We start from the raw sequence: 9,794 nt of genomic DNA, 5'->3' as shown, positions 1-9,794 counted from the left end.
AGGACATGAAATGAATTTGAAATTCATGACACCAGGACAAGCCAAGAAGGATCAACATACATTGAAGGAGAAAATATTAAAAGAAAGAATAGAAAAAGAAGAAATATAAACTGCAGAAGGAAGGGAAATTGAAGAAAAAGAAAAGGAAGTAAAGAAAAAGATTATGGAAAAGGTAGTAGAGAACAAGGTGTTTAATCGAACGCCACCCATGTTTAGTTGCATTCGTTTACGAAAGCGACAACAATGTTGTAAGGGAAAGATTGGTGGAGAAACTCAAGTTACCAACAAGCTTTCATCCGAATCAAGCAAGGATCAAATTCAGTACAGGACAATGTGTGAAAGAAGTATTATGCCATATTGTTCCCACGAACTCTTGTCATCTTCTTTTGAGATGGGCATGACTTCATTTTAAAACGCTCAATCTTGATAAATGGTCCCTTTATTTGAGGCATCAGGGACATGAAATGAATTTGAAATTCATGACACCAGGACAAGCCAAGAAGGATCAACATACATTGAAGGAGAAAATAGAAAAAGAAAGAATAGAAAAAGAAGAAATATAAACTGCAGAAGGAAGGGAAATTGAAGAAAAAGAAAAGGAAGTAAAGAAAAAGATTATGGAAAAGGTAGTAGAGAACAAGGTGTTTAATCGAACGCCACCCATGTTTAGTTGCATTCGTTTAGGAAAGCGACAACAATGTTGTAAGGCAAAGATTGGTGGAGAAACTCAAGTTACCAATAAACTTTCATCCGAATCAAGCAAGGATAAAATTCAGTACAGGACAATGAATGAAAGAAGTATTATGTCATATTGTTGCCACGAACTCTTGTCATCTTCTTTTGAGATGGGCATGGCTTCATTTTAAAACGCTCAATCTTGATAAATGTTCCCTTTATTTGAGGCATCAAGGACATGAAATGAATTTGAAATTCATGACACCAGGACAAGCCAAGAAGGATCAACATACATTGAAGGAGAAAATAGAAAAAGAAAGAATAGAAAAAGAAGAAATATAGACTGCAGAAGGAAGGGAAATCGAAGAAAAAGAAAATGAAATAAAGAAAAAGATTATGGAAAAGGTAGTAGAGAACAAGGTGTTTAATCGAAGGCCACCCATGTTTAGTTGCATTCGTTTAGGAAAGCGACAACAATGTTGTAAGGCAAAGATTGGTGGAGAAACTCAAGTTACCAATAAACTTTCATCCGAATCAAGCAAGGATCAAATTCAGTACAGGACAATGAATGAAAGAAGTATTATGTCATATTGTTGCCACGAACTCTTGTCATCTTCTTTTGAGATGGGCATGGCTTCATTTGAAAACGCTCAATCTTGATAAATGTTCCCTTTATTTGAGGCATCAGGGACATGAAATGAATTTGAAATTCATGACACCAGGACAAGCCAAGAAGGATCAACATACATTGAAGGAGAAAATAGAAAAAGAAAGAATAGAAAAAGAAGAAATATAAACTGCAGAAGGAAGGGAAATTGAAGAAAAAGAAAAGGAAGTAAAGAAAAAGATTATGGAAAAGGTAGTAGAGAACAAGGTGTTTAATCGAAGGCCACCCATGTTTAGTTGCATTCGTTTAGGAAAGCGACAACAATGTTGTAAGGCAAAGATTGGTGGAGAAACTCAAGTTACCAATAAACTTTCATCCGAATCAAGCAAGGATAAAATTCAGTACAGGACAATGAATGAAAGAAGTATTATGTCATATTGTTGCCACGAACTCTTGTCATCTTCTTTTGAGATGGGCATGGCTTCATTTTAAAACGCTCAATCTTGATAAATGTTCCCTTTATTTGAGGCATCAAGGACATGAAATGAATTTGAAATTCATGACACCAGGACAAGCCAAGAAGGATCAACATACATTGAAGGAGAAAATAGAAAAAGAAAGAATAGAAAAAGAAGAAATATAGACTGCAGAAGGAAGGGAAATCGAAGAAAAAGAAAATGAAATAAAGAAAAAGATTATGGAAAAGGTAGTAGAGAACAAGGTGTTTAATCGAAGGCCACCCATCTTTAGTTTCATTCTTTTACGAGAGCGACAACAGTGTTGTAAGCCAAGGATTTTTGGAGAAACTGAAGTTACCAACAAGCTTTCATCCGAATCAAGCAAGGATCAAATTCAGTACAGGACAATGTGTGAAAGAAGTATTATGTCATATTGTTCCCACGAACTCTTGTCATCTTCTTTTGAGATGGGCATGGCTTCATTTTAAAACGCTCAATCTTGATAAATGTTCCCTTTATTTGAGGCATCAAGGACATGAAATGAATTTGAAATTCATGACACCAGGACAAGCCAAGAAGGATCAACATACATTGAAGGAGAAAATAGAAAAAGAAAGAATAGAAAAAGAAGAAATATAGACTGCAGAAGGAAGGGAAATCGAAGAAAAAGAAAATGAAATAAAGAAAAAGATTATGGAAAAGGTAGTAGAGAACAAGGTGTTTAATCGAAGGCCACCCATCATTCTTTTACGAGAGCGACAACAGTGTTGTAAGCCAAGGATTTTTGGAGAAACTGAAGTTACCAACAAGCTTTCATCCGAATCAAGCAAGGATCAAATTCAGTACAGGACAATGTGTGAAAGAAGTATTATGTCATATTGTTCCCACGAACTCTTGTCATCTTCTTTTGAGATGGGCATGGCTTCATTTTAAAACGCTCAATCTTGATAAATGTTCCCTTTATTTGAGGCATCAAGGACATGAAATGAATTTGAAATTCATGACACCAGGACAAGCCAAGAAGGATCAACATACATTGAAGGAGAAAATAGAAAAAGAAAGAATAGAAAAAGAAGAAATATAAACTGCAGAAGGAAGGGAAATTGAAGAAAAAGAAAAGGAAGTAAAGAAAAAGATTATGGAAAAGGTAGTAGAGAACAAGGTGTTTAATCGAACGCCACCCATGTTTAGTTGCATTCGTTTACGAAAGCGACAACAATGTTGTAAGGCAAAGATTGTTGGAGAAACTCAAGTTACCAACAAGCTTTCATCCGAATCAAGCAAGGATCAAATTCAGTACAGGACAATGTGTGAAAGAAGTATTATGCCATATTGTTCCCACGAACTCTTGTCATCTTCTTTTGAGATGGGCATGACTTCATTTTAAAACGCTCAATCTTGATAAATGGTCCCTTTATTTGAGGCATCAGGGACATGAAATGAATTTGAAATTCATGACACCAAGACAAGCCAAGAAGGATCAACATACGTTGAAGGAGAAAATAGAAAAAGAAAGAATAGAAAAAGAAGAAATATAGACTGCAGAAGGAAGGGAAATCGAAGAAAAAGAAAATGAAATAAAGAAAAAGATTATGGAAAAGGTAGTAGAGAACAAGGTGTTTAATCGAAGGCCACCCATGTTTAGTTGCATTCGTTTAGGAAAGCGACAACAATGTTGTAAGGCAAAGATTGGTGGAGAAACTCAAGTTACCAATAACCTTTCATCTGAATCAAGCAAGGATAAAATTCAGTACAGGACAATGAATGAAAGAAGTATTATGTCATATTGTTGCCACGAACTCTTGTCATCTTCTTTTGAGATGGGCATGGCTTCATTTTAAAACGCTCAATCTTGATAAATGTTCCCTTTATTTGAGGCATCAAGGACATGAAATGAATTTGAAATTCATGACACCAGGACAAGCCAAGAAGGATCAACATACATTGAAGGAGAAAATAGAAAAAGAAAGAATAGAAAAAGAAGAAATATAGACTGCAGAAGGAAGGGAAATCGAAGAAAAAGAAAATGAAATAAAGAAAAAGATTATGGAAAAGGTAGTAGAGAACAAGGTGTTTAATCGAAGGCCACCCATGTTTAGTTGCATTCGTTTAGGAAAGCGACAACAATGTTGTAAGGCAAAGATTGGTGGAGAAACTCAAGTTACCAATAAGCTTTCATCCGAATCAAGCAAGGATCAAATTCAGTACAGGACAATGTGTGAAAGAAGTATTATGTCATATTGTTCCCACGAACTCTTGTCATCTTCTTTTGAGATGGGCATGGCTTCATTTTAAAACGCTCAATCTTGATAAATGTTCCCTTTATTTGAGGCATCAAGGACATGAAATGAATTTGAAATTCATGACACCAGGACAAGCCAAGAAGGATCAACATACATTGAAGGAGAAAATAGAAAAAGAAAGAATAGAAAAAGAAGAAATATAAACTGCAGAAGGAAGGGAAATTGAAGAAAAAGAAAAGGAAGTAAAGAAAAAGATTATGGAAAAGGTAGTAGAGAACAAGGTGTTTAATCGAACGCCACCCATGTTTAGTTGCATTCGTTTACGAAAGCGACAACAATGTTGTAAGGGAAAGATTGGTGGAGAAACTCAAGTTACCAACAAGCTTTCATCCGAATCAAGCAAGGATCAAATTCAGTACAGGACAATGTGTGAAAGAAGTATTATGCCATATTGTTCCCACGAACTCTTGTCATCTTCTTTTGAGATGGGCATGACTTCATTTTAAAACGCTCAATCTTGATAAATGGTCCCTTTATTTGAGGCATCAGGGACATGAAATGAATTTGAAATTCATGACACCAAGACAAGCCAAGAAGGATCAACATACGTTGAAGGAGAAAATAGAAAAAGAAAGAATAGAAAAAGAAGAAATATAGACTGCAAAAGGAAGGGAAATCGAAGAAAAAGAAAATGAAATAAAGAAAAAGATTATGGAAAAGGTAGTAGAGAACAAGGTGTTTAATCGAAGGCCACCCATGTTTAGTTGCATTCGTTTAGGAAAGCGACAACAATGTTGTAAGGCAAAGATTGGTGGAGAAACTCAAGTTACCAATAAACTTTCATCCGAATCAAGCAAGGATAAAATTCAGTACAGGACAATGAATGAAAGAAGTATTATGTCATATTGTTGCCACGAACTCTTGTCATCTTCTTTTGAGATGGGCATGGCTTCATTTTAAAACGCTCAATCTTGATAAATGTTCCCTTTATTTGAGGCATCAAGGACATGAAATGAATTTGAAATTCATGACACCAGGACAAGCCAAGAAGGATCAACATACATTGAAGGAGAAAATAGAAAAAGAAAGAATAGAAAAAGAAGAAATATAGACTGCAGAAGGAAGGGAAATCGAAGAAAAAGAAAATGAAATAAAGAAAAAGATTATGGAAAAGGTAGTAGAGAACAAGGTGTTTAATCGAAGGCCACCCATGTTTAGTTGCATTCGTTTAGGAAAGCGACAACAATGTTGTAAGGCAAAGATTGGTGGAGAAACTCAAGTTACCAATAAACTTTCATCCGAATCAAGCAAGGATCAAATTCAGTACAGGACAATGAATGAAAGAAGTATTATGTCATATTGTTCCCACGAACTCTTGTCATCTCCTTTTGAGATGGGCATGGCTTCATTTTAAAACGCTCAATCTTGATAAATGTTCCCTTTATTTGAGGCATCAAGGACATGAAATGAATTTGAAATTCATGACACCAGGACAAGCCAAGAAGGATCAACATACATTGAAGGAGAAAATAGAAAAAGAAAGAATAGAAAAAGAAGAAATATAAACTGCAGAAGGAAGGGAAATTGAAGAAAAAGAAAAGGAAGTAAAGAAAAAGATTATGGAAAAGGTAGTAGAGAACAAGGTGTTTAATCGAACGCCACCCATGTTTAGTTGCATTCGTTTACGAAAGCGACAACAATGTTGTAAGGGAAAGATTGGTGGAGAAACTCAAGTTACCAACAAGCTTTCATCCGAATCAAGCAAGGATCAAATTCAGTACAGGACAATGTGTGAAAGAAGTATTATGCCATATTGTTCCCACGAACTCTTGTCATCTTCTTTTGAGATGGGCATGACTTCATTTTAAAACGCTCAATCTTGATAAATGGTCCCTTTATTTGAGGCATCAGGGACATGAAATGAATTTGAAATTCATGACACCAAGACAAGCCAAGAAGGATCAACATACGTTGAAGGAGAAAATAGAAAAAGAAAGAATAGAAAAAGAAGAAATATAGACTGCAGAAGGAAGGGAAATCGAAGAAAAAGAAAATGAAATAAAGAAAAAGATTATGGAAAAGGTAGTAGAGAACAAGGTGTTTAATCGAAGGCCACCCATGTTTAGTTGCATTCGTTTAGGAAAGCGACAACAATGTTGTAAGGCAAAGATTGGTGGAGAAACTCAAGTTACCAATAAACTTTCATCCGAATCAAGCAAGGATCAAATTCAGTACAGGACAATGAATGAAAGAAGTATTATGTCATATTGTTCCCATGAACTCTTGTCATCTTCTTTTGAGATGGGCATGGCTTCATTTTAAAACGCTCAATCTTGATAAATGTTCCCTTTATTTGAGGCATCAAGGACATGAAATGAAGTTGAAATTCATGACACCAGGACAAGCCAAGAAGGATCAACATACATTGAAGTAGAAAATAGAAAAAGAAAGAATAGAAAAAGAAGAAATATAGACTGCAGAAGGAAGGGAAATCGAAGAAAAAGAAAATGAAATAAAGAAAAAGATTATGGAAAAGGTAGTAGAGAACAAGGTGTTTAATCGAAGGCCACCCATGTTTAGTTGCATTCGTTTAGGAAAGCGACAACAATGTTGTAAAGCAAAGATTGGTGGAGAAACTCAAGTTACCAATAAACTTTCATCCGAATCAAGCAAGGATCAAATTCAGTACAGGACAATGAATGAAAGAAGTATTATGTGATATTGTTCCCACGAACTCTTGTCATCTTCTTTTGAGATGGGCATGGCTTCATTTTAAAACGCTCAATCTTGATAAATGTTCCCTTTATTTGAGGCATCAAGGACATGAAATGAATTTGAAATTCATGACACCAGGACAAGCCAAGAAGGATCAACATACATTGAAGGAGAAAATAGAAAAAGAAAGAATAGAAAAAGAAGAAATATAAACTGCAGAAGGAAGGGAAATTGAAGAAAAAGAAAAGGAAGTAAAGAAAAAGATTATGGAAAAGGTAGTAGAGAACAAGGTGTTTAATCGAACGCCACCCATGTTTAGTTGCATTCGTTTACGAAAGCGACAACAATGTTGTAAGGGAAAGATTGGTGGAGAAACTCAAGTTACCAACAAGCTTTCATCCGAATCAAGCAAGGATCAAATTCAGTACAGGACAATGTGTGAAAGAAGTATTATGCCATATTGTTCCCACGAACTCTTGTCATCTTCTTTTGAGATGGGCATGACTTCATTTTAAAACGCTCAATCTTGATAAATGGTCCCTTTATTTGAGGCATCAGGGACATGAAATGAATTTGAAATTCATGACACCAAGACAAGCCAAGAAGGATCAACATACGTTGAAGGAGAAAATAGAAAAAGAAAGAATAGAAAAAGAAGAAATATAGACTGCAGAAGGAAGGGAAATCGAAGAAAAAGAAAATGAAATAAAGAAAAAGATTATGGAAAAGGTAGTAGAGAACAAGGTGTTTAATCGAAGGCCACCCATGTTTAGTTGCATTCGTTTAGGAAAGCGACAACAATGTTGTAAGGCAAAGATTGGTGGAGAAACTCAAGTTACCAATAAACTTTCATCCGAATCAAGCAAGGATAAAATTCAGTACAGGACAATGAATGAAAGAAGTATTATGTCATATTGTTGCCACGAACTCTTGTCATCTTCTTTTTAGATGGGCATGGCTTCATTTTAAAACGCTCAATCTTGATAAATGTTCCCTTTATTTGAGGCATCAAGGACATGAAATGAATTTGAAATTCATGACACCAGGACAAGCCAAGAAGGATCAACATACATTGAAGGAGAAAATAGAAAAAGAAAGAATAGAAAAAGAAGAAATATAGACTGCAGAAGGAAGGGAAATCGAAGAAAAAGAAAATGAAATAAAGAAAAAGATTATGGAAAAGGTAGTAGAGAACAAGGTGTTTAATCGAAGGCCACCCATGTTTAGTTGCATTCGTTTAGGAAAGCGACAACAATGTTGTAAGGCAAAGATTGGTGGAGAAACTCAAGTTACCAATAAACTTTCATCCGAATCAAGCAAGGATCAAATTCAGTACAGGACAATGAATGAAAGAAGTATTATGTCATATTGTTTTCACGAACTCTTGTCATCTTCTTTTGAGATGGGCATGGCTTCATTTTAAAACGCTCAATCTTGATAAATGTTCCCTTTATTTGAGGCATCAAGGACATGAAATGAATTTGAAATTCATGACACCAGGACAAGCCAAGAAGGATCAACATACATTGAAGGAGAAAATAGAAAAAGAAAGAATAGAAAAAGAAGAAATATAAACTGCAGAAGGAAGGGAAATTGAAGAAAAAGAAAAGGAAGTAAAGAAAAAGATTATGGAAAAGGTAGTAGAGAACAAGGTGTTTAATCGAACGCCACCCATGTTTAGTTGCATTCGTTTACGAAAGCGACAACAAAGTTGTAAGGGAAAGATTGGTGGAGAAACTCAAGTTACCAACAAGCTTTCATCCGAATCAAGCAAGGATCAAATTCAGTACAGGACAATGTGTGAAAGAATGCCATATTGTTCCCACGAACTCTTGTCATCTTCTTTTGAGATGGGCATGACTTCATTTTAAAACGCTCAATCTTGATAAATGGTCCCTTTATTTGAGGCATCAGGGACATGAAATGAATTTGAAATTCATGACACCAAGACAAGCCAAGAAGGATCAACATACGTTGAAGGAGAAAATAGAAAAAGAAAGAATAGAAAAAGAAGAAATATAGACTGCAGAAGGAAGGGAAATCGAAGAAAAAGAAAATGAAATAAAGAAAAAGATTATGGAAAAGGTAGTAGAGAACAAGGTGTTTAATCGAAGGCCACCCATGTTTAGTTGCATTCGTTTAGGAAAGCGACAACAATGTTGTAAGGCAAAGATTGGTGGAGAAACTCAAGTTACCAATAAACTTTCATCCGAATCAAGCAAGGATCAAATTCAGTACAGGACAATGAATGAAAGAAGTATTATGTCATATTGTTCCCACGAACTCTTGTCATCTTCTTTTGAGATGGGCATGGCTTCATTTTAAAACGCTCAATCTTGATAAATGTTCCCTTTATTTGAGGCATCAAGGACATGAAATGAAGTTGAAATTCATGACACCAGGACAAGCCAAGAAGGATCAACATACATTGAAGGAGAAAATAGAAAAAGAAAGAATAGAAAAAGAAGAAATATAGACTGCAGAAGGAAGGGAAATCGAAGAAGAAGAAAATGAAATAAAGAAAAAGATTATGGAAAAGGTAGTAGAGAACAAGGTGTTTAATCGAAGGCCACCCATGTTTAGTTGCATTCGTTTAGGAAAGCGACAACAATGTTGTAAGGCAAAGATTGGTGGAGAAACTCAAGTTACCAATAAACTTTCATCCGAATCAAGCAAGGATCAAATTCAGTACAGGACAATGAATGAGAGAAGTATTATGTCATATTGTTCCCACGAACTCTTGTCATCTTCTTTTGAGATGGGCATGGCTTCATTTTAAAACGCTCAATCTTGATAAATGTTCCCTTTATTTGAGGCATCAAGGACATGAAATGAATTTGAAATTCATGACACCAGGACAAGCCAAGAAGGATCAACATACATTGAAGGAGAAAATAGAAAAAGAAAGAATAGAAAAAGAAGAAATATAAACTGCAGAAGGAAGGGAAATTGAAGAAAAAGAAAAGGAAGTAAATAAAAAGATTATGGAAAAGGTAGTAGAGAACAAGGTGTTTAATCGAAGGCCACCCATCTTTAGTTTCATTCGTTTACGAGAGCGACAACAGTGTTGTAAGCCAAGGATTGGTGGAGAAACTC

The sequence above is a fragment of the Vigna unguiculata genome, chromosome 8 (assembly GCF_037176805.1).
Source record: "Vigna unguiculata cultivar grain cowpea cultivar isolate G323 ecotype 2 chromosome 8, ASM3717680v1, whole genome shotgun sequence".
In the NCBI taxonomy this organism is placed as follows: Eukaryota; Viridiplantae; Streptophyta; class Magnoliopsida; order Fabales; family Fabaceae; genus Vigna; species Vigna unguiculata.
Note: the sequence above shows the minus strand (reverse complement) of the source record.